General features: G+C 42.3%; 1 protein-coding gene across 1 annotated transcript in view; it reads left to right on the top strand.

Moving 5' to 3' along the window:
* The window catches only part of TSPAN9 (tetraspanin 9), a 1,047,344-nt gene that overhangs the window by 108,983 nt on the left and 919,715 nt on the right, over positions 1-18,646 (top strand). The window contains exon 2 of the mRNA XM_078673949.1: positions 4,814-4,853. The gene's annotated coding sequence lies outside the window, so the exon portion shown is untranslated. The remainder of the gene's footprint in view (positions 1-4,813; positions 4,854-18,646) is intronic.

Genomic DNA, 18,646 nt, shown 5'->3' with positions numbered 1-18,646 from the left:
TTGCAGGGCATGCCAATTAGGCTTTAACATCTCGCGATACCACAATCCCTTCCACAATAGACCAATTAAGATCAACAAATTCCTCACTTGCAAAACAGAATATGCCATTTATGTGTTGGAATGTACATGCGGGTTACGATATGCTGGTTGCATTAAATTACAAGTTCACAAGCAGATCTTGCAACATATTTGTGCAATAACAAACTTTGATCCGACTTATCCAGTTGCCTGCCATTTGAAAGATTTTAATGACAGCAACCTGACTCACCTCAAGTACTATGTACTAGATACAATTCCTAGGTCAAGGCGAGGAGGTAATCGGGAAGCTGCATTAAGAAAATTAGAAACTAGGTACATCCTTAATCTAGACACCAAGACTCCCAATGGGCTCAATACCAGTGAGGATTTGTATACCTGCCTCTAAGCCAATGACATACACATGTTTGTCAATTTGGTTTCTGTATTCCACATTTTGCGGCCTTTCATAGTTCCATATAGGTGCATGATGATAGCACCCTTGCATTATCCCCACAGTAATATGAGGGATTTTTCTATATTAATATCTATAATCGCTAGAATAGTCTGCTGCTTAGCTTGGCACATATTTATAAATGTATTGTTTTTAGTTGTCGTTTTTACTGTGCCGCTAAGGGGGCACTAAGCACTGTTTTGCACTTTTAACAGACTGATGAAGCGGCTTCGTACAGTGGCACTGCCCACATGGGCCATATTATGATGTTATGTTGGGTCAGATACTTGTTATGCTATTTAAGTGGCAACAAAATAGTCTAGATACAATAACATAAGGCAAACTCAATGTTCCATGTTACTGAGCAGGACATGATAGTCACATGATTGACAACTACATGATGAGCACAAATCCAGTAATCAGGAATTGAGATCTGTTAATTTGTACAAAATGTAAGCTATATTTAGGATATTTCATACCTATTTACCATGAATTGCGTATTATGCACATCGCATGATCATGCACATCTCATTATTTTGCACGTCATGTTGATCTTAAGTCAGATTGTTCTTGCGTGTATATCATGAATTGATTGCTTTTAGCCTTATTCCAATTTAAGGAAGGAATTCAGAATGGTAATAGATTTTATATCAATGTACCTGACTAACAAATGGACATTTGTTGAAATGCGCGTCATAAATATAGTCTGTTTTCTATTTCAAGTTCACTAGCAAGCACTGGGCACTTAAAATGGTCTTGTAATTACCGTAGCTGCGTCATGTGATCAAGTGATCAAGGCCAGGCTTGGCCGAAACGCGTCGTGGTGGATTGTGATTAAATAAAGAAAAAGTTTCTGCATACAGTAATGTTGTCTGTTGTCTTTGTTTTACTCAGTCAGTATATATATATATATATATATATATATATATATATATATATATATATTAGTGTGTGCGTATATATGTACATATGGGCACTGAGTAAAACAAAGGCTATTGTGGCAGTATATTTATGTAAGATAAGACTCTCGCTATACTTAAAAAAAAAACTTGGAAATTCACTGCAAAAAACAAAGGTTAAAGTCACGTTTTACTGAAGTAACTGTAACTCGCACCCCTGCCATTCACAGTGATGTCATCTATGATGTCATAGAACATGTGATGAGTGATGCATTATGTGAGGTCATAAGCAAGGGCATGAGTTACAGTTACTTTAGTTAACTTTAATTGGTGAATTGAAGTGTTTTGTTTTGTTTAAATGTTATGTTAAAAATGATATTTTCACCCGAGTATAATGTCACTTTGACCTTTGTTTTTTCAGTGATTATCAAAGTTTTTTTTTTAATGTAAAGTAAGATATTCTTCCCATACGTAACAATAATGTTACTTTAACCTTCATTTTGTCAGTGAGTTTCTAGGGTTTTTCTTAATGTAAAGTAATATTTTACTACTGTATGTAACTATACAACTCTCCCACCTGTGCCCAACCACGCTCAGGTGGTCACCCCTGCCATACGCCTCTGGCTGGCATGGGGCTGGCGTCATGGCCTGTGCCTAACTTCCTGAAGGCAGGCGACCATCCGGCCATGCATGGCCTTAGACCATGCGCCGTGTCGGTTAGCCACAGGGCCAACTGCTCGTAAATGGCTAACCCACCACAGGCACTCATGCCACCTTGTTTTTTTATTTTAAATAGTTTTCTGATCCGACAGGAGTCAGCACAGGCCCCTGAACTTTTGCAGGATTCACAGGAGTAAGGGGGTCGTGATTTAAAATTTGGGCCTGCGGCGGGATCTCTGGGACTCCCCCCACACAAGGTCCAGGGTACTCCTAACCTACCCCCTTATACCATATACTTTTTTAATGTTCAGGATACTGGGACTAAGCTTTCAGGTCCTGTAATGGTGTCCACAATGTGAATAGAATGTTGCGGGGATCCAATAAGAGTGCAAGCTCCCACAGGACTCTCGCTCGCGCAGGAGCCTCTAGATCACGCTTAGAATGTTACAAGCATACAAAAACATTAATTACAGATTAAACCTATCATTGCTGTAGGAGCCATGCTAGCTTTTGTGCATAAGAATGCTTTGCAGGATTTTTACAAGGCAGTTGGTTATATGTCGTTGAGACAGACCTTTGTATAATGTTTCTATGTTGTTGAAGGGCCAGATATACTAACTATCTGGTCGCAAAAAGTGCTCACAATAAGTGACTCTAGTTTTTTGAACTAGAGTCTTATTTTGTGAACTGACCTATGTACTGTTAGGTTGTTTAGCAAAAATGGAGTCGTAGCGAGTCACAGACTACTCTGTCTAATTAAGATTAATTAGGCAGGTCGCAATTTTCGACTCTATGATTGGTCATGATCAGGGCTAGTTGGCTGCAAGGTTCAGCAGACCATCATCCCTGTGATTGCTTTTCAATAAAGAAATCTGTGGTGTTCTTTTAAAGTAGCCCAATATCCGTAAAAAAATAGGGCAGTTTTTATATGTTTTTAAAAGAAAAAGGTTTTGGGGGATGATTCAGAGTGTTGGGAGTGAAATTTGTGCTCTAATTAGAAAAATAAATAGATCCACAAGGGGCCCCTTCCTTTTGCACATCAATTGCCACACCAATTTAGGAGTCAATAACTTATCACTAGACTGTGATTGAAATTGCAATCACTAGCCATTGGTATATAGGTTATCGAATCGCTGTTTGGAAAGGACGCCCATAACGCACCCTTTCGAAAAAGTGATTTGTAGAGCATTTCTAAAACCATTTTGGTAGTCGTTAACAGTTTACCGACTTTTCATCCGTCAGGGAGTTTTACACAAATGGAATCAGCTAATGGTGTGATGCTGCATCGATGGAATTGTTTGAACCAAAAAAAAGATGTGCTTTTATAATGGCTGTGAAATTATGCTGAAAATGAACACAAGACATTTTGTTTACCCAAATAAGGGGACTGCATGTTGTTGCTCATTTCTGGGAACAGAGTGGTGCCACTTGGCATTGAGTGGCACTTTTACAGACTAAACTGCGTGGCTAACCAGGATTGCCAGCTGGTGCAAGGCCATTTTCTGAATTTCTATTGAAAGCATATGCACTAAAATAGAAAAAAAAAGTTTTTAAAACCCTGATGTCTAAAGCGGCAGCTATATATGCTTGCAATAAAAAGCTTAAATGAGAAAAAGGAACAAGTGCATATAATTTGAATCGAAAAGTCCTGATGCGTCCTGGCATGCTGACGTCATTGAACAGTTATAGAGCTCCTCGTTTTGTTTAGATGTACATCACAGAAAAATATGATTCTTACTATCCCATAGTAAAGGTTCTATAAGTTTGAATTCGTGTAACCTGAAGACATAGTTTAAAAACACAAAGATAAGGAAAAATAGAAGAGCTGAAAATAAAAAAGTTGCCAAAGTTATCCATTGGCCTGCAGCCCTGAGCCCGAAGTGCACTTCTTTTTAAGTGGGTGTGCAATTATGAGCAAGCAAGTGCCACCACTTCCAGTGAAAGACAGCCAGAGGCTGAAGTGGATTGGGCCACAGCTCCATGGTGCACACCAATGGAAGGCAGAAGCAAAATGTGAATGACAGTTGAAGAGACCAATCGACGCAGAATTCCGATTCAGTGCCCCCCTATGTATGTAGCATGTATTTTTAGTTATCATTAGTTATTATATGAGCCTTGAAAAAACATCTGAAGCTGTCTCTTTGCCACTCTTTTAGAGTTTGACCTTGAACACCAGATCAGGGAATTATAGAGGGGCTGATTATATAGGTCCATTGACTTGGGTACCTGGTGATAGAGCACCCCTTGAGCTGTGGGCTACCTTGCATATGGAGCGGGAGGGACCGACAGTGGCAGGTCTTTAAGGCCTGTGTCTGCTATGGTCTTGTTTACCTCTGCTTTGCACCTTGCCACCCCAAAGAGCTATGAGGTTGCTGTGTCTCTGTTTGGGGTAAGCTCTGGCACACTGCCCGTCTGTTTCCGATACAGTAGGCAAGCACTAGCACGTGTGGGCATGATTTGTGAATCAGTCTTAAATTTAACACCACCACTATGCAAATTCTTCTTTTCCAAGTACAACTAAATAATTGTTCACCCGGCCGCTCTTTTAGAGAAAATGCAAAGTCATAGCTTGTAAAGGTGGACATTTAGAACACTAGTATGCCAAGGAAAGGCCCCTTGCACTGGGCGGTGCAGGCTGCCACGTTTAGTATTTGCACTGCCAGCCTGTGCCAGCGCTGAGGGTATCTCCTGCCCATAATTATAATTTCTGCACAGGAATCTTTTCTGCAGACTCGGTTCTCTGTAGCCGTTGCTGATGCAATGTTTCTTTTCTTGTTTCTTTTAGGGCCAAGTGTTGTAACCTTAGACCACGTGGACAGCAGACGGTAAGAAGGACCACCTGATTGTGTTATTGGATCGGTATGTGTGTGTGTGCAGCAAACTGGAAATTAAACCACACGTTGTGAGGGTGATAGCTATTGACCAAGAGTCGTGTGCACGTGTTTCTGTCAGTCTTACATCTTCTGGCCATGATGTGAACATATACCCGGCAAATGTTTAAAGAACATTCTAGGTTTATTTTGTATGATTACCGAAAGATCGTGTTGTTGCGTGCACTTTACAAAATCATTTATTCCTTTTATTCTCCTAGTATGTTTTTCTGGCTGACTTCAGAAATTCTATATTTGCATGTGCCACATTATTTATGGCCGCAAGGATGTCCAGGGCATCCTGCAAAAAGAACAATTGATGGACAGAATGCCGAAAAATGTAAACCATTCACCCCCAGTACAGAGCTCTGGGCCTAAATCTATCGTTGTTTTGCTCACCATGCCATTCCAGGTTTGACCCAGACATATGCAAATCAGTCTTGACCAGCCTGAACTGCCAATCCAGGTCCTCCCTGGCCCAGAAACAAGCATCCTGGGACTGGTTTTGGGGTATCACCCCTCATCAGCCAGGCTAGCTTGACTCCAGTGGCATGGAGGGCACAGGACCCATGTCTGGCTTCAGGGTATCACTGTAATGTTTCCTTTTGAACGACACATTTGTAGGTATGGCTCGGGCATGTCTGTCTGGTAGCATCTGCTCAGCGTGAGCAATGGTATGGTGTCTTGGTCTGTGAGTGTTTAGATGTATAATGGTGAGTGCAGCTGAGAGAATGTGTTGATGCATGGAGTGATGGTGTGTGTGCTCTGGGGGGAGCTTTGCAGTTAAGGACAGTATAGAAATGTTGAAGCCCTGACTAGAATGCAGAGATACAAGTTTGATATTGTCGCCTGTGAGCTCGCCCCTCATCCATTCATCTGAAGACCTTTCCTGCAGCTACGACACACTGTATTTGGAACCTGATGATTCTGGAATAGGCTTGAAGTGTTAATGAGTAACTGCTCTAGCATGGCTGGGAAATCTTTCTTTAGTGCCTGTGGCAAATTCTAAAGGTAAAACCAAGCAGTAAAACCAATGAGGCGTTTTGTCCCGCGTCATTAAACAATAGCATGAACATGAAAGAAAAAGGTATATGTTTTCTCCGTCCCCAGCACATAGCAGGACGGTCCCTATCATATTATCCTGAGGAATATGTTCCAAGTATGAATTCCAAGTGACACTCGACGATTGAATCTCTAAGGATTCCATGTCACCTGTTCTCACTTTAGAAAAAGTGCCTTCTTCTCACTCTATAAATGGAGCAAGTAGGGTTTCCATTGGTTTATCTTGCCAGGACTTTACGACAAAATACCTGAAAGTAGAGTATTAAAGGGCACGGAAAAGCAATTACTTATTTTCCAAAAAATGATGACAAGTGTTCCTGCTTCGAGTGTCTAAAACCGCTTTCAGAGACAAACGAGATTTGTTCCAATGCAATTTCTTTTATCAAATATTTTGTTGCTGTGTAATGAATTATACACTTTATAATATAAAGGCATATGTGCTCAAAATATTTAAAAAATAAATGTTCTGAGCAATTTATGATTTCTCTATCTAGCCTATTCTAAACTGTTACAGGTTGGGCTGGCCCGGTGGTAATTTGATGGTTACAAATGGATGGGTTCCCCAAACCCAGTGCTTCTTTGTTTAATGTATGAAGCCTGAGCCTGCCTATTTGGCAACCAAGGTACTCATCAGAGTTCTTGCTAAAAAGAACCTGTATCATTGACTACCAGCGCAGGGTGGTTTGCATTTCCTAAAATCTGCTAACCCAGGACAGCACTTTACAGCAGGAATCCTCCCATCATTGAAATTACACGTCATTGATGGGCACCTTCAAACAAAGTTTCAGAGATGGCAGAGCCAAAAATAATCTGTTTGTCAAATGTAAACAAGTGTTAGTTAACTGAAGTGTGGACTGTAGTTCCTGAAGATCTCTCAATTCTCTTTTGGGACTGGCCTATTTTGCCCTGTAATTGGCCCACATAAATGTCAGAATTTTACTTTGAATTGAATAAAGTCTATTTCAGGTGTGCTTTGCCCAGCATATTCATTTTATTTCTCTGTCTTTGCCTGGGGCGGCTCTTCCGCTAAGGCAGAGGAGCGTCGCCGCACAGGAAAAAGACAATTAAAATAATGTTATTATCATTTTATTTTTCATTATTGGCTATGTAAAGGTGCGGGCGGAGCAGTGCTTCCTGCAGAGCAGGGGTAGGAGTGGGGAGCACACTCTAAAGCACGCATGACGGTTTGGCCAGCCATCTTGGGCTCGCCGAACAGTTATGCGCACTTTGCATGTTCTCCACCGGCTGTAATGCACAGCCTGAGATGGCACACGCCCAGGCTCCCACTCCCTGTCTGCGTGCCAAACCAAGGCACTCAGACCAATCACAGCGCTGCTATAAGGCAGCATCGTACTGGCTAAGGGAATCGGGAGCTTGAGTGCTTCCTGCTTCGCTGACCGAAGAGGACAGATGAGAGGCGGGCCCCGGGAAGATAAGTGATTTTATTTATTTCCCCCCTTTTAAATTTTTTTTTAAATACTCCTCCACCCCACTACTACTGCCGGGTACTGGTTTTTGCTGATGTTTAGTTAGAAACCTTTTGACAAGGGAGCAAACCTGGGCTAGTTGCTTAACTTTACCTTACTCTGGCGTCCTACATTTTAGTTTCTGCATTGACACTTCTCTACAAAGTGTGAATTTTAACAATTCATCTTCTTGTGCCTCAAACTGTAAATGTGTAAACCACATCTGTACTGTGGCTTCCACCTCTGTTTCGGAGGCTACACTCTCCATTCCTATTATTCTAGTTTCTGTAATCCAAACCCACAGGGAGTCGATACACCAGATCTGGTAGGATATTCCCCTCGTATTTCAAATGCAAAAGATAAAATAATCTCATTTATATTCATAAGGTTTGTCATATCCCACCAGCTTGCAAACACATCCGATAATAAAGCGGTGAGATTATTATTGAGTATACTTTGCATCTCAGTTCAGAAAGAACACTGTTTTTTGTGATTGCAGTGTACTTTTATTTAGAGCTATCTATTGAGTGGCTGCGATGGCATATTCCTATTCCGTGAAGCATATATCATATATTAGCTTATATCAGACCATAAGGCACAATGTAGTGCCATAGACAGCTGGTAATGGAAAAATATGCGTATCCCAAGTGTCACTCCTACCATATTTGCCATAATTTTTCACTGCAATGAGGAGGAGGCTCAGATAAATGAAAGGCTATTTCTTTGTGGGCGCATCCCACAGTTTTGTTACACTCTGGTAGTGGGCAACTGTTCCTCTTGCTGGCTTGTCATCTACTTTCACGCTCAGTGGTCTCCCATCTGTACAATGCCGCACAAACCACAGCGCAGCGCAAGTATTCACAAGTGTTCACAATCGCATTGGCGGTTGACGTACTGAGTGTGGTGGGAGAAGGGGCACACAAGAAAAACAAAAAAATAAAATCAACGTACCTTTCTTGGTTGCAGCGCGACGTCCTTCTCCCTCGGGTGTCTTCTCCGGAACCAGGAAACTGCACTCCCCAATCCTGGCACGGCCTCATGCGCCTGAGAGCAGCGCCAGGAGTGAAGAGAGCGGCCTCACTCAGCGCTCTCAAGAGCACTGCAGGCCTGCGATTTCTCTAACCGAGCTGTCTAAGGGAGCTGGGTTAGAGAAGGTTAAAATGCGCATTTCTGGCTGGCCGTCGCAAGACAGCTGGCTAAAGGGACGTGCTTATTTTATAGGCACAGCTCTTTGCTGCTGCCACTCGGCACCACTGGCCCCACTCTGTCCTGACACTTAGTTCGGGACGGGGTGCTGAAAAATAAAATGGTAATAAATAAAAAAAAATGTAGCTCTGGGTCTTGTGGGGCGATGCTCCTCCGCTCAAATGGAGGTGCCGCCCCTGCACAATCGGCAAAAGTGACTCAAAAGAGGAGTGATTTTCAAGGGCTTCACGTTTGGTGAGACTGTTACCATGCAGCAATGTGAAAGAGTTTAAAACCCAACTCTTTAATGAGCCGTGATATTTTTCAGATAGCTTAGGACCTTCTTTAGTGGTTGGTGAGTCTTGAGCTCTGTTATAAATCAGTTGCCGTGCCTCGTTGAGTGGTGGTGGAATCAGTAGGTATCCAACAAGTGGTTTCCAAATGTTGAACCATCCGAGGCTCTATTGCCTGATGGCCCCTTCACTTCGACGATGCCAAGACACACATATTTTTCTTTTCTAGGACTGCCATTCAAAGCATGATGAACCAAGATGCAAAAATGTCAAATAGCCCCATTCTAAGGGAGAAGAGTACCTGTATATCAGGGCTATGGTTTTTGCATTTCTGACATAAACCCTGACTTTGAGGATTCGCTTGTAAAAACGAACAAAAAAGTGGTGGCCGGCGAGTATTACAGTGTCGAAAAAGTGATTTCACAACATCAGTAGATGCACTTTTGCGAACATGTGCCCCACCAAGAATGGAGGCATCTCACAATTGGGTTGGCAGAGGGTAAAGACTTCTGTTACACTGGCAGGCTGTTCGGGCGCCCACCAATATTAAAATTGCCTTCTTACTCCTTTGCTTCAAATGCTTTTTTAAAATACTATTTAGAAATGAAATATAACACATCTATAAAGATAAAGAATGTTGTTTCAATGTATGGGCAACGTTTCGACTTCAGAGTGGTGAGGAATGAATGAAACCATCTAAATTCTACCACGAAAGGTGAACAATGTCAACCAATTCCTAAGAGAATTGTAGAGGTTCTTTAGTAGAGAATATTTTGAAGAGAATGGACTAAATAGTTTCTTTTTGCAGAGCATTTTTCAAAGTTGGCTCATAAAATATTCTAGTACTTTCAAGGTGTGCCAAGCAAGCAAGATCCTTCTCTGGGATTTTTTTGGAGAGGGGTTCACCCCCAAGATAACTTTAAAATAATTTAACTGTTCATTTTTCAGCACAATTGCTGTAAAAAAAACCTGCAGTTTTATTATAAAAAAAAAAAGAATCATCTAGATAATCAATTTGTCATGTTTTCCTATAATGTTTTAAAATACCATAATGCATTTTAGCATCTTCTTCACATACTCTTTCTTTCATTTACCTATTCAGCATGTTCTAGTTAATTATCGGACGTATAATATTATTGAGCATCTAGTTGGAAGAGGCATGGAGGAAAAACAAAAAACCTCACAAACTCAAGACTTAAGCAACACTGCTATCCCTCAGGGCAGCAGGGTACACACAGCAGCACTACACCTCCGATTGCAGAGATCGTACAGTGCAGGTTGAAGTTGGAAACATACCACTTTGGTTATACCAGCCATGCAGGTTGAGGCCTGTTAGACTCACAGTTCCACTGTGGAGCTGTCTGAACGTCGATGCTGTTCCTTCTCGACCACCTTGTGTTCTAAGGAGGAAAAAAGCCACTCCTAAGTACACAAGGTAGGGAGTGGAACTGGGAAAGACACATGCCACTGCATAACACCCTCTCTTGGTATGGATCCATCTCATGCATTGGAGTTCTGAAGAGATGAAACGATCAACCCATACATTATTGTCTTCTGAACTGAACTGTTTCACACTGTCTAAAATACTATCTATGCGATAGCTTTTAGAGTTTGGCCGCATTCTCCAGATAGGAGTGCCTGTGAACTTCAATGGTCTGCATGAAAATAATATGAAATGCTAATTAAAGTCTAACCTTTCTGCAGTGTAATGAAATATGCATGCAGAACCTTATTTCGTACCTACCTTGACTAATATCAAATCCAGCATCTAATACGTTTGAGAGACAAAGTCAAGTACACAATTCAAAGTCTTTAGAAGAAATTGGAGACTGTAACTCCGCAAACAAAAAAGAAACTTTAGTTCAATTTCCTATGCTATGCAATGCTATGCTATGCAGTTTTATATAGCGCACAGCTGCCCCTGGCAAAGAGGTGTCCCAGCACTGAAACAAAAAACAGCAGAACAATAGACAACATACAAGAGTCTATAGTAGAGGAAAGAGGGGCGTTTTGATAGCCTTACGAAAAGCCAGGTAGTTTTCCATACTACAAATGGCAGTGGGGAGCGCATTCCAAAGTCTGGCTGCCAGTACACCAAAGGAGCGTCAACCAGCGCGAACCCTCCTCGCCCACGGAACAACCGCCAAATGCTGACCCATATACCGGAGTTGGTGGGAGAGGGTGTAAGCAGATTGGCCAAGATGTCCGGAGAGGAAAGATTTAAGATTTGAAAAGACATGCAAAGAGTCTTGAATCCACAGGCAACCAATGTAGCCGACGGATAGCACTGTAAGTGGGGCATGTCCTGGGTAGACCTAACAAGGCTCTGGCTGCAGCGTTCTGGACCCTTTGCAGTCTTGTAAGTTCCGCCTTATTGATTCCCAAGTAGAGTGAGTTGGCGTAATCTAATCTAGGCAGAATGGATGCCTGGACAACCAACTGCCTCTTGGCTAGGTCAAAGAACCCCAGCACTGGTTTGAGCCCCCGTAGATTGCCAAAACATGTTTCTGCTACTTTCTTTGTTTGTGTCTGAAAGCTAAGGACGGAATCTACCCACACACCCACATTTTTTACCACCTATTTGGGGACCGGTGCACAGCTCAGCTTAGCAGGCCACCAGTGCTCACTCTACAGCTCGGTGTTTCTCCCAGATAGGGCCATCACATTTTCCTCCACTTCTACCTTGACCATAACAGATTACCTGTGTACAGTGCGCTGTGAATAAATGAGTCTTTTAACATAGTCCTTTATACCGGCCCTGTGCCCCCAGAGTGAACTGTAAGGCATTAGGCTGCACACAGCGGGCTCTGGGCATGGTGCACCTCCTCCAGCCATGTCCTCCATCCACTCTGTATTTGTTACTTATGGACTGCCGTTGACCATTCTCAGTGTCGTGAAGGAACTGCCGTTGACCATTCAGTGTCTTGAAGGGACTGCTGTTGACCATTCACAGTGTCCTGAAGGGACTGCGGTTGACCATTCTCAGTGGCTTGAAGGGACTGCCGTTGACCATTCACAGTGGCCTGAAGGGACTGCCAATGACCATTCACAGCAGTCTGAAGGGACTGCTGTTGACCATTCTCAGTGGCTTGAAGGGACTGCCAATGACCATTCACAGCAGTCTGAAGGGACTGCTGTTGACCATTCTCAGTGGCTTGAAGGGACTGCCGTTGACCATTCACAGTGTCCTGAAGGGACTGCGGTTGACCATTCTTAGTGGCTTGAAGGGACTGCCGTTGACCATTCACAGTGGCCTGAAGGGACTGCCAATGACCATTCACAGCAATCTGAAGGGACTGCTGTTGACCATTCTCAGTGGCTTGAAGGGACTGCCAATGACCATTCACAGCAGTCTGAAGGGACTGCTGTTGACCATTCTCAGTGGCTTGAAGGGACTGCCGTTGACCATTCACAGTGTCCTGAAGGGACTGCCAATGACCATTCACAGCAGTCTGAAGGGACTGCCGTTGACCATTCACAGTGGCTTGAAGTGACTGCCGTTGTTCATTCATAGTAGCTTGAAGGGACTGCCGTTGACCATTCTCAGTGGCTTGAAGGGACTGCCGTTTACCATTCTCAGTGGCTCTTGAGTGCAGCCATTCTGCCCTTCAGGCCCATTTAAGTAGCATGGATTTTCTCTCTCTCTCTATATATATATATATATATATATATATATATTTGTTTTGTTTGTTTGCAGTTCTCATAAGAGCTATGCACTTTCAGATGACTACCATAATGATTTCGTAGACCTCTGGATTCCACAAGGGAACATAATTTTTTGTAATACAGTTTTGAGTGCACTATTTACAGTTGCAATGGGTATGTGTGTTCATTGAAATACATATAAAAGCCAACTAAGGCATCAAAACCTAAGTAACAAAAACATTCAAATAAAGGCATTGCACGCTCTGTACATTTTCATAACATGTCATTTCACTTCGCTTGTAGGGAGCATCTCTGAGTAGGGTCATCCTCACATTCCTCAGGAGGAGCTGGTAAGAGAAGGGCACCCCCAGCTCACCTCAGCCACTTGGGAAGATAACCAAGCAACAACAAAGCACATGCATCCCTTCCTCGGCTCACTGGATGAAACTGAGCTGTAAGCGATGAGGCTCTTTAGTTTGCTTGAAGTGATGTTCAAAAGCAGTGTTGCTTATATGGGAATTATTTTGGTGTCGTGGGTGGTGTTATTAACCTAACTTTGGCTAGTGGGCTGAAGTGGAAAGAAGAGGAGTGAGGGATAGAAGGCAAAAGCTGTCTCCTCATAGATAGCTGTGACTGGTTGGAATTGTGTGGGTTATGAATGCCTGACTGGAAAGTATTTTGCAAATGGCCATGCCAAGAATTACATTTGCACCCCAAGTTAGAAGTGTAAACCGTAACTGTGTTCATCGCTTAAGCATGTTATGGAAGGTGGAAGATGGGGCAGTCCACAATGCAGACTGGGGAAATGTCTACTATGAATAGAACACAAAAGAGCAACCCTGCCCCAAGATATTGTGGTCCCGGAGAGGATCCAATCAGTATTAAAGGGGTGATTTATTTAGGAGCCAGCACTGCACATAACAAGAGGCAAATCAATCCAGATATACTCAGAGAAGATATATTTTTATATATATATATATTATTTATTATTTTTCTTTGGTTTTATGTATCAAAAGGTGCAAAAGTTGATTACATTGTTTGAATCCACATTATATTTATAACATCAAAAACACATGATGGGGGGAAAGATAAAAAAGAAAGAAAGGGAGTAATCCTAAACCTATAGCATAGCCTACCCAGTGACATACCACACTGCATTCTTGCTCTCAAACTCATTCATTCCATTTCAATCAATCTAGTGTTCTTTCATTCAGCTTTCATTCACTCATATAGTCCTGGTGCTTGCAACATGAAGATGTTAAGTTTGTTGCATAGGTCAGAATATTATTCCAGGGGGCAGACGACGTATAGAGAAGTCCTGATGAATATGGGTCAGTATGCTGTTTTCCTGGAAACGCAAGCCTGGGAAATGTCTACCCCTTGCATGCCTTGCGCTTTTTTGTTCACCCTTCACACAAATGTGCCACACACATATCTCAGTTCACCCCTTTGCACGTGCCACATCCCTGGCACGTTCATGAGCATAATTGTGTGCAAGCGCAGATGTTTCTGTGCAACCTTTACACTGTAGCTGTTTTATGTGTTTTTGGAATGTTTTATGGACAATGGTCCAAATAAACTTGTTTACCTACCTGTGCAACTAAATGTGCATAAAAATGTCCTTTTGCGGATTAATGTGTGGTCTAAATACGCATTTCCCCCTTTTCACGAGTGCAAATGGGTAAAAGAAAATTGAACTCGGGCCCTAACAACTAGCCACTGAGATGCTTCCACTTTGGATCTTTTCTATATGCATATAATCAATTGTCAGGAGTTTCCCTTCGCTATACAGCTTTAATATAATAGGTTTGATTGTATGACATGGTGCATTGCGTGGCACGTCTGAACATAAACCATTTATGTTCAAAGTAATGATTGTCTTTGAAAAGAATGCTTTATAAAAGGAGCTCGTCTCTTAATTTGTATGCAAAACAAAACAGTATTTTATTATGTTTACCCAGAACACAATGCATAATAAATAGTGAACAGTGTCTTGGAGACAATATGTTTAAACAGTTTTGAATATTTACTTGCTACAATGCAGTGGGTACTGAAGCCTTATGTTTTCCCAAATCGCATCTTATTCCGCACTCCCTGTACTCTCATATTTTACACTAATGTATTTGCATTTTAATATAAATGCAGCCGAGAGCCGCTGAGTGTTGTCAGGATTGATTCTGTTTACTCTGTCAGAAGGCAGTGGTGATGACGCCCGATGCTCCGTGTTATTTGCTTCAGTAAGAGCAACTCTGTGTTGTCTTTGATGTGACTGGCTTTCAGAGCTACATACTTAGGGAGGGTTCATTTATTCAATTTAATTCATGTTCAATAATTCAGTGGCTTCTCTTGGCTTATTATATGAGCGAAGTGAAATAGGACACGGATATATTCCCCGTGACACTTTAATGCAGATACACAATGGCACTTTTCATGGTTATATTTCTGCACCGCAGTTGAAGTTCTCCACCCTGTTTATTTGTAACTGCATGCATTTTATTTCATAACCCCTATTCATCTTTAGGGCCTCGGACTCTGGATCCAACATTATGCTGTCCTGGCATTACATCCCCGAGAGGGTTGTAAACACGTAACCTTTGTGTGTGTGAGTACATGTGACTGCGCATCTCCGATTTTGTTCCACCGCCTCTCCACGTGAAATCTGACGACGGATTCGGTTCATGTGAAACTCTGTTGGTTTCTCCAAAGATATCCTGGAGAAAGCCTTTGAGAGTCTGGCCAGCTGCCTGTCAGCTGCACCCCGGCACCCTGTTCTGCCTCGTCACTGGAGGAGTCAGATGGCACCAGAGGGAAGTGAACATTCCCACAAGTATGCAGAAGTTCTCGCTCATACATTCCAGAAACAGGAGAGGAGCTTGATTGGCGGGACATTAAAAAAGAAAAAACACCAGGGGTGGGGTTTAGGCACTTCATGTATCTTGGACGGGTGCCTCGTGGCGTGTGATTTATTAATGGTGTTACTTTTCTGGAGGCATTTGGTGGAACCAATGTCTTTACTTCATTATTTTAGTTTGATCTTATTTTTAATGTGATTAAGAGTTAAATGATGACCGCCCTTGAGGATAGTACTGTCCTCTAATTCGTATAAGCCCCTCTCCCATCTTAACCAGTGTTAGTAGGACAGCGGGTTCTGGTTTAGTGCTTTAAAAGGAAACCTGCCTCTTCTTGGCTCAGTTTTTGCATGTGAATAGAACCGATCGCAGAACAGTTACTAGGTGACTTGCTGTTTGGACTCAGATCTTCGTAGCATATACATTACTGAATACCATAATGTTAACATTTGTTATTCACATCACTTAAAATGAAAAATGTGTTGTATATAGATTATATTAAAAAAGAAAATCGAAAAGGTGATGGGTGCTGTGCTTGAAATAATCTCAGCCACTCGTAATTATTCTGGGCTGCATTTCATTCCATGACGCTTTTGTCCCTCTGTGCCACTCTAGGCAGAGACCAGGCATACATCTCCGCCAACCCATGGTGCTCTACCTCATTTAGAAGTGGGAGAATTAAAAGGTTTCCATTGGAGGAGCCTATGCTGTCCCTGCTGTCTGAAGCTTCTGAGCTGGCAACCCATGGACCACAGAAACACCTCGGCAGTACCTCGGCACACATGCCCAATGTAGGGTGGCCTCCATCCCATGCATGTTTTGTAATGTCCAGGACACCGTTCAATATATGGCTAACCCTATAGGAAAAATGATCACTGGCTATCTCTTGCAGGGACAAAACCTCCAGCGTGTGGGTTCATTGTTTTGTTTTTGTTTTCAGAAACAAGCCCCTCCTTTTATGGGTGTATTTTTGTAAAACAAAGCTACATCTGGCCAGCATTACGTTATTACCTAAATTCCTTCGGCGGTGTGGTCTTGATCACTGTCAGGAAACATGATCCCCGCCAATCCAGTGGGGATCTTCTAATATTGTGTGGGCCATCCACTGGGTGGATATAGGCGGTGCACTGGCAGGCATGTCCTAAAATCCACCTACATATAGTTAGTTTAGCACTGAGCGGTTGTGTGCTCTACTATAATGACCGGAAAAGTGAATGAATGGAGCGGTACACAATTTGCCACCGCACCCTTGTCGCCAGGGTAACCTCAAGAGCAGCTGATTCCATTCATGAATGGAGGACTTGGAAAGGCACACGTTCCTAATTTTTTAAGTACTTAAAACTGTGTCAGCATGAATGGCAGGCATTGAGTAAATGATGATTTCCTGTGCAGTTTATTACACCAGCTCCTCTTTGCCATGACATATTTACGGAATTCATATAAAGAGATGCAAAAGATACTGAGTCTTTAAAATCGCCTTTTGAATTTGGTGGTACAAACAATGAGGAAATGAGAAAATAAGCAGGGTCGACCCATAAACACGTATTTTTTAATGAATAGCACCCACACCAATTCTGTGCGAAACAGGAGGTCCTAAAATGAAATTGAATTGCTTGAAATAAGCTAAAACTTCAGTGGGTTGGAGGGCGGATTCTTGCCCTGACACAACCTGCCATCAATGTGACTTGTGTCTAGTATGGCGCAATGTTCTATAGACAGTGATGCATACATCTCTTTTTATAGCACTGTCATGGGACAGAGTGGCATTTAATAAAATTGCTCTGCCAGCTGATGACAGACTTGTGCTGGAGAAGAAAGATTGCTTCGGAGTGAAGTCGGTCAGTGTCTAGAAGGCGGATACAGCTCTGCAGCTTTGAAGCAAACATCAAAAAGAAGTCAGAGATGCAGGGATGACAGGTTTACAGAAAGCTGCATAGCTTTCAAAACTATTTTGTATTTCAATTTTCAGGGTGTTGGATTTTAGAAATACGAATGACAGGATACAGGCAGTCCATACTCTGAAATTGTTTTTTTCTAACATGGGGTTTTGCTTAGGTCCGATTTAGGCTTGTCCTGGGTAATATTTTACTGAGCTCTGTACCTAAGACTCCGTCATGAAAATTGTATTTTAGTAGGAAGTTTAGGAGGATCTCTGAACAAATGAATAAATGAAAGTAGGCATGTAAAGGACATACGTATGAGCACATACGTATGCCTGGAGACTTCATGACACTAACAAGTGAATCTGTCAATCCAAGAGCCTAATAAAATAGATTAGTCTAGAAAGTTTTGATTACACTAACGATTATTAATGTCTTTCATTGTGAATTTGCTCCACTTGAATTGGAACTATTTCAGAGGTCCCTTCTTTGTTTCCTGGGTTGGATCAGTGTATTTAAAACGCACTTTGCATTTGGTTTATGGTAATAAATTGAATTAAGAAATTATCTGCCGAGGAGATAGTGATACAGAAACATATCTTCTAATTATTTCTGTAACACACATATATCTGATCTCAGCACGGAGGACTACACTTTAGGGGCATTGGTTGATTCTGATATGGCAATGTTTTAAATAAGCGAGTGACACTATATGCTACTCGCCAACGGTCAAGCCACCCACAGGCACCCATGCTCAAAGAGTTGGACATTTATCTTATTTTGGGTCTAGGCTTAGGTGATTGCTTAGAGATGGGCCTTGCATGCTTGCATATCAAGTGACTCAAGATTTTTACCAAACAGATAGCGCTGAGAAGAGCATTGGGTTTCTTCCGGGATGAATGAAGCAGCTGTTCTCGGAGACACAGGGTTTAGTAGTGTGCTCATCTGGGGATCAACAACACCAAACACATTTTGGCCTTCACCACCACCAGCAATTATGAAGGTGCTGATGGGCACTCAAGATATAGTAAGACCCAGTGCTTGATTTGTAAATAAAATAAGTGCCAGGGCCCTCATCCGGAGGCAACTGCAGCATCCACCACCCATTGCCCCTGCTGTTGCTACCAATGACAGTGCCAAACCAGCTACTAACCATCACCCAACTATAAGTCTGACAATTCAGTCTATTCCAGGCCCCCAAAGCTATAAAATTAGCTAAGAGGCAGGTATTAATCATTTTTAACATATATTGAATTAGTAAACAACTGTTGTTGTGCTCACTCTAAATGAGACAAACAGCCCACCATGTGGCAGCTGTCATAAGTGCCGGTGTTGCCAATTAAGGGCCCGTGCCGAGCACTGGAAACC

This window comes from Lissotriton helveticus, chromosome 1_1, assembly GCF_964261635.1.
Source record: "Lissotriton helveticus chromosome 1_1, aLisHel1.1, whole genome shotgun sequence".
Classification (NCBI taxonomy): domain Eukaryota; kingdom Metazoa; phylum Chordata; class Amphibia; order Caudata; family Salamandridae; genus Lissotriton; species Lissotriton helveticus.
Note: the sequence above shows the minus strand (reverse complement) of the source record. Positions and strands in the feature narration are given on the sequence as shown.